This window comes from Puma concolor, chromosome C2 (genome assembly GCF_028749965.1).
Source record: "Puma concolor isolate L17-30 chromosome C2, mPumCon1.1.hap2, whole genome shotgun sequence".
NCBI lineage: Eukaryota > Metazoa > Chordata > Mammalia > Carnivora > Felidae > Puma > Puma concolor.
The window spans coordinates 87,224,398-87,232,094 of NC_141675.1; positions in this window are offsets into that span (position 1 = coordinate 87,224,398).

Genomic DNA, 7,697 nt, shown 5'->3' on the forward strand with positions numbered 1-7,697 from the left:
GGATATTTGCATAGACTCAAAGTACTTCCTCCAAAATATTGTTAGTTACCGCATCGGTTTTAACATACATCCACAAATTCTTTGATACTCTTCCCTCTGGGGTAAGGATTTTAACTCCTCTCCCCTTGAGGTTGGGCTGGACTCTCTGACTGACTTCTCACGAAGAGCATACGGAGAGGGAAAAATAATAATGTTACAGTGGAAAAGTCAGGCAGATACCACCCTAACCAAAAGAACAAGATGAATGTTACCAGTAGTAAATCATGCCGGTATCAGTGATATCGTAACTAGCTGATACTTATATGATGTGATGAGCAGGGCACTTCACCTCTGTGATATTCTCCACTCAAATCCAGAACTGCAGTCTAATCAGAGAAGATACCAAACAAACCCCAATTGAGAGTCTGTGAAATACCTGACCAGTACTCTTCAAAAGCCAAGGCCATGGGGCGCCTGGGTGGCACAGTCGGTTAAGCGTCCGACTTCAGCCAGGTCACGATCTCGCGGTCCGTGAGTTCGAGCCCCGCATCGGGCTCTGGGCTGATGGCTCGGAGCCTGGGGCCTGTTTCCGATTCTGTGTCTCCCTCTCTCTCCGCCCCTCCCCCGTTCATGCTCTGTCTCTCTCTGTCCCAAAAAAATAAATTAAAAAACGTTGAAAAAAAAAAAAAAAACAAAAGCCAAGGCCATGAAAAACAAGGAAAAACTGTGATGTAATCACAGGCTGTAGGAATCCAAAGAGTCACGATGACTCAGTACATGACAGTATCCTGATGGGATCCTGGAACAGAAAGTGGGTGAAATCTGAACGAAGTCTGCAGTTTAGTTAATAGCGTTACACCAATGTTAATTTCTCAGTCTTGGTAAATAATGCCATGGTCCCAGAAGATGTTAGCGTGAAGGGACACTGTGCTGTCTTTACAATTCTTTTGCCAATGCAAAGTTATTTCTAAATAAAAGTTTAAAAATACAGCTATATGTGAAAAGTTTAAAGCAATCACAGAGATGAATGAAATAACAAAGCAATAAGAGATTATCCGACATGAACAGATTTAAAAAAATGTTTTGAAATGAAAATATAATTCTTGTAATAAAATATCAATTAGGCACAAAGAAAGAATGGCAGAACTGGGAATAAATAAACTAGCAAAGAGCAACAGAGACAAATAGAGGGGAAACATAAAGGAAGCACTGTGTAAGAGAGACAGGAAGTGAGAGTACAAACCTCTAATCAATTCTATGTACAGAATCAGAAACTCAAAAATGGAGGATAACAAGAATGAAGGGGAAAAAGGTATCTAAAAAGATAATGGGCATGAAACATGTAGAACTAGTGGAAAAGATTCTATCAGAAGTCTAGGAAGGAAAACAGGGTATACTTAGCAGGATAAATAAAAATAAGTCCATACCTACACACAGCTCAGTAAAACTGAAAACAAAGCCAAGGATAAAATAGTAAAGACAGCCAGAGAGAAAGAACAGGTCATTTGCAAAAAACAACTTCCCAACAGCAACCAGTCAGAAGACAGTGAATACAATCTTGCAAATATGGATAGAAAATAGCTGCCAACCTAGAATTACAAACTCTGCGAAACTATCTTCCAAGTTTTAGGGCAGTAAAAATTGAGAATTTACCATCAAGAAACCTGCACTAGAAGGGGGAAAAATGATCTCAGAAGAGCAGTCTAAGATCTAAAGGGGGAAATGCTGAGTAAATGCATGGAAATAAGGTATATAACCCAAAACTTGTCTTTAAAAATAATAATAGTAATTTTTATGGATATTGCAGAATTGTGTGCCTCAGAGATTGTCCTGGTTCACAAAGCCACCAGCAACATATGAAAGTCTCATGTCCTCCTCGACAACCTCTTATCAGACTTTATAATTTTTATTAACCAAATAGGTAAAAATGGTACCTCAGTGAGTTTTTCATTTTAGGTTTATTTATTTATTTTGAGAGGGAGAGAGAGATCGAGATCGTGAGCAGGAGAGGGGCAGAGAGAGAGGGAGAGAGAGAGAATTCTAAGCAGGTTCTGCACCAGTAAGGAGCCCAACTCGGGGTTTGAACTCAGAAACCATGAGATCATGACCTGAGCCAAAGCCAAGAATCAGACACTTAATGGACCGGGCCAACCCGGCCACCTCAACTCAGTGAGTTTTAATTTATGTTTCTCTTAGTATGACTCTATTGATATTATTGATATTATCATTATTCCTAGATTTGGGTTTGGTTTTGTTTTACAATTTTTTTTTTTAAGAGAGAGAACGAGTGCTTGAGAGCGGGGGGGGGGGGGGGGGTGGTGCAGAAGGAAAGAAAGAATCTTAAGCAGGCTCCATGCTCAGCACGAAGCCCCACGGAGGCTTACAATGGTGAGATCATGACCTGAGCCAAAATCAGGAGTTGGATATTCTGGCTGAGCCACCCAGCCCTGAATATTAATTTTAAATCAGACATCTTACTGAATCATTTTGCTGTTTGTAATAGTTCCTTTTTAATTAATAGATTTTTTTTCAGAGCAGTTTTAGGTTCACAGCAAAATTGGATGGAAAGTATAAAGTTCCCACATAACCCCTGCTCTGCCCCTCCCTCACCATCAATTTCCTACATCAGAATGGTACATGTATTATCATTGATGAACCAACATTGGTATATTATCAACCAAGGTGCATAGTTTACATTAGGGTTCATCTGTGTGTTGTATATTCTATGGGTTTCGACAGATGTGTAATGACATATATCTATCTTATAATATCATACAGAACATTTCCCTGTACTACAACTATTCATCCCTCCCTTCCCGTGAACCCCTGAGAACCACTGATCTTTTTTCCCTCAACAGATCCAATTTTATGATAGAGAAAGATAGGATTCAGTAAGCAGAAAGGGACAGGCTAAGGCTTGAAGACTCCTGGGTGGGGAAATATACATATTTTAAAACATTTCTTCTGGGAAAGTCTGGGCTTGAGCAAACTCCCTCAGGCATAAAATTCCTCTTAAGAATGTAGCAGACACCGCCTACTCTCCCACAGGTTTCCCTCAGGAATTGGACAAACAAAAGACCTGACTAAAAATAAGTCGACCATAAAACATACGACCCGCAAGGAACAGTATGGCCATAGACCACCCCTCATACAATAGAAACAAGCCAATCAAGAAGGAATGACTAGGCATTTAGAGTTACCTAGCCAATTAAGGGTGGAACCTGAGAAGAAACAAGGGAGAACAGAAGGGAGGAGGGGGTGCCGACCAGAACCCTATAGAACAAAGTCCCTTGCCTGTAGTTGCGGCCATTCACTTTCGAAGGTCCCTTCTCTCTAAAGAGAGTTTTCATACTATTCTTCCTTTCTGATCTTATACTCTATTAATAAACCGTTGCCTGCTGCTCATTTTATTTTGTGTCTATCTCTTCATTCTTCCAAGCAATGAGACAATGAATCCTGGGCATTGAGGTAAAAAAAAATCCTGCAACAATTTCATCTATAGATGAAGAACCTGGGGTGTCTTTGGCTGGAGAGCCACAGACAGATGGCCCAAAGGAACCCTCCTATCTGCAGCGCCCCGCCCCATGAATATGGAGGCTTGCTTAGCTTTAGGTCAGATCAGACGGGCTCTTTGCCTGAGAACTTGCTCCTCACCCAGGTGTATGGGGCCTGGAGCCCCGCCCAGCCTTCTGGTGAGCCACTCCAACCTCTTAGGGTCACCAGTCAATTCTGTTAATGATCTGAGATCTTTGTTTCTCAACTTCTTTTACAATGCTGGGGATTCAAGGCCAGCATCCCTCATGAGAGAGAGAGGGAACAAGAAGCAAGAAACAGAGGTCAGGGTCACCTGGGCATATGGTGCATCCTTTGAATGTCTTGGGGAATAGCTTCCTAGGCCCAGCAAGGAAACGTGTGCTCATGGAGAATGGGGGACTTCTGACTCTGGAGATCAAATCCTGAGATCATCAGTCTGCCGTTTCTCTGGGCTCTGTTCTTAACCCTGACGCTGTCTTTCTGGCTCTCTCTTCCCAGCTTGGATGGGTCCTTGGCCCTGAGTCTCTAGGGGCAAGTCCTGGCTTCCTAGTGGGGGTATTGCATAGGCTCAAACCACCGGTGACAAGGACACAGCCCAGGCTTCCTAAAAGCTTCAGTGGGAGACTCCCTGGAATGGGTCAGGGTTTAGCTGAGATAAAGCCAAAATGAAACAGCCCAGGGCAGGGCGCACTGCAAACTTCAGGTAGAACTATGTGTGACTGCTGCATATGGGTTGGTTGTGACCTACAAAAAAAAACCTGCTGTGGTTCAAACACAAAAGCTGCCTTGAGAACAAAATAGTCATAGAATCGAATCTGTGGTGCCACCCAGTGGTGAGAGCAAGTAAACAGAATTTGTTTCCTTAATGATGGTTAACAACAGAAAAACATTCCAGGAGCTCTCACTACACGCTGGGATTAGGAGCTTTACACAAGTGATTATTTAATGCTACGGTTTGTGGTGATAATTACTTATTCTGATGTGTCCCAAACAGCTCTTCTGAGGTAGGTGATAGGTATTATTCCCATTTTAGAGATGAGAAAAATGAGGCCCAGGGGGTTTAATGCAAGATCACATAGCTGAGAGAGGCCAGCCCCGGTTTGAGCTGAGTCTTGACTCAGAGTGGCACTCTGTGTTCAGCGGTTTCCCTTCCCATTTTAGAGAGAAGATTAGGCTCCCAAACTGGAGATCCCAATCCTCAGAGATCCCAGCCAAGCCTGTTCCAGGTACACACTGCAGAATGTCTGAGCACTTTGTGTCATACAGGAACAGAAGATGTTAGTGGAACCAAGACAGGCCATTCATTAATAGTTTTTTTAAACTGTATTAAAAGTAGTTCATTCAAAAAGAAAACTGGATGCAAAAAAGAACATCAAGTAATTAATTGTCAGCTTAGCAAAGTTTACTCTGGAAAATTCTCTGTCCAAACATTAATCAACATTTACATAATTTGGATTAAATGTGTTGATTCAAATTTTCCTTGAGGTAAAAACGTCCTCCACATCAAGTGGTATATCCAAATGGCGAAGTCCAACATTCCCCATCCTAAGATGCCGTGGCTGCTTCCTCCCATCCTGTGAGACACGGGGACCAAGAGAATAAGCTGCTTTGTTAGGCGGCTGAGGACATGGCAGAGCAGGCAGGATACTCCCCATCACTGAAGGCCTCCAGGCTGGGTGCAAGAGTCAGGAGGGCGCTGCGATGGCCAGAGAAGGAATTGGCCTGCTCAAGGTCACACCTCGCTGGTGGCAAAGCCAGCTCATTCCTGAGCACCGACTCCCCATCCCAGCTCTTCCGGCCTCTTGACAACATAGGAAACACTGTTGCACAGCTAACCTGTCACTTGTGAGTTAGGGAAACCACAGGAGGACCTGAGCCAAGACCTCGGCTCTTCCTGAGGCTGCACAACCTGAGAACTTGGTCCCCACCCCCTGTGGGCTAAGAACAGAAGAAGTGAAGAGGGTTTCAGCACAGGCTCTGCACCTGTCTTCTGGTTTCCCACAGGATCTAGTACTGATTCCAAGTGGTGATATAGTGGAGGAGGAAGATGAAAGAGAGGTTGGGACAAAGGAAAAGGCAGGAGCCTGGAGGACTGGAAGATGTGAGGCTGAGCCCCGACCCAGAGATGAGAAGGCCTCAGGGTTACTCGATTGTATCATCAGACTCTCATACCAGACTGCCCTTCTCATGTAAGCTTTGGGTTTCTATCTGAACTTTTTAAACTGTACACGTATATTACTTCAATTAAAAAATGTAAATTAAAGCAGGAAAAACTTCAATCAGACATAAAGAAACTGAAGGACGATGAAGCGTTACCCTGGCAAGTAGAGAGGCAAAGATCCCAGGGGCAGGGTGCCTGAAGGCCAGGCAGACAGAACCTTCCAGCTGGGCCACAGTGGGGGAAATGAGCCTTTGTCTCTTCTTGCCCTGGCAGTGTTCCCATGGACTCACCACTGTTTTACCCTGGTTCTTAGCTTTTGTAGGGTCATGGGCCCTTTTGAAATTAGAAACCCTTCTGCACCCCAGGAAAAATAATATACATATATGCGTACACACAAAACTATCCATATAATTAACTGGGTCTACAGACCCCAGGTTAAGAACCACTGTTCCACATTCTGATGGCCAACCAGACTGTTTTTCCAATCTAGAACTTTTTTTTCTGAGCTTCAAAAATACACATTCGACCTTCTGGAAATCTCCCTATTACCAGCTAACCAAAACCAAACTTAAAATCTTCCCCCTCAGGGTACCTGAGTGGCTCAATTGGTTGAGCATCTGATTTTGGCTCAGGTCATGAACTCACAGTTCTGGAGTTCGAGACCCACATCAGCTCACTACTGTTATCGCAGAGCCCGCTTCGGATCCTCTGTCCCCCCTCTCTCTGCCCCTCCCCTGCTCTTGTGCACACATTCTCTCTCTCTGAAAATATAAATAAACATTAAAAAAACACTTCCCCCTAGGGACACCTGGGTGGCTCAGTAGGTTAAGCGTCTGACTTCGGCTCAGGTCATGATCTCACTGTTCGTGGGTTCAAGCCCTGCATTGGGCTCTGTGCTGACAGCTCAGAGCCTGCAGCCTGTTTCAGATTCTGTGTCTCCCTCTCTCTCTGCCCCTCCCCCATTCGCACTCTGTCTCCATCTCAAAAATAAATAAACATTAAAAAATATTAAAAAAAAAAACAACACTCCCCCCTAAATCTTCGCCACCTCCACCTATTTATTCCCTATCTAGGGACTGGAACTCTCATTTACCAGTAGCCTAAGTCTCCAAGACTTGCCATCATCCTGGACAGTGGTCCTCAATGTTGGCTGGAAAGCTGGATATCCATATGGGGGGGGGGGGGATGAAACCTGATCCCTACTTCCCATCATATGTAAAAGTTAATTTGAATTGTATCATAGACCTAAGCAAAAAGCTAAAATTATTCAGTTCTGGGAGAAAATCTTTGTGACCTCACATTAAGGTAGGCAAAGATTTCTTAGAGTAAAAAGAGTGAACCACCAAGGAAAATTTTTGATAAATTGGACACAGTCATAATTAGAAACTCTGCTTTTTACCTTTAAGAAAATGCAGAGATAACTGTAATGGACTTTCATGCATTGCTGGTGGGAATGTTAAAATAGTATACCCACTCTGAAAAACAGTTTGACAGCACGGAGAACAAGATGGAGTTACTCATGTCAAGCAGGAGTCTGTGTCAAGCAATGACGTAAACAGTTAAGGGTAGTGTAGCTATGAGAGATCACGGAGACCAGCATCAGCTGACACCCCAGGACTGATAACCAGCAGAAGCACAGGAGGTCTGCAGGGGCCCAACACTGATTAAATCCCTTTTAAAAGGGGAGGATTTTGCAGCAAACTGTCAGACTCTTCAGACAAGACCCTTCTGTGTCTGACCACTTCAGAAAGGCAGCTGGATTGATCTCCAAACAGGACTGAGATCCTTCACTGATCAAATATAATAGGCAGTAAATGCCAAGGGCTGACTCAGACCAGACTGATACCTTATCTCAACTGTGGGCCCACAGACTTTGAGTTTGGTTCATTAACTTCCTACATCCTTCTGTTATCTTGTTTGTTGTGTGGCTTATGTTCTGGTCTGTGTGTTATATAGGAAGCCAAGCTAACCACATGGTGAAATGTCCTTGAGTTTGGAATTCTGAACCTGCTTTATAATTACG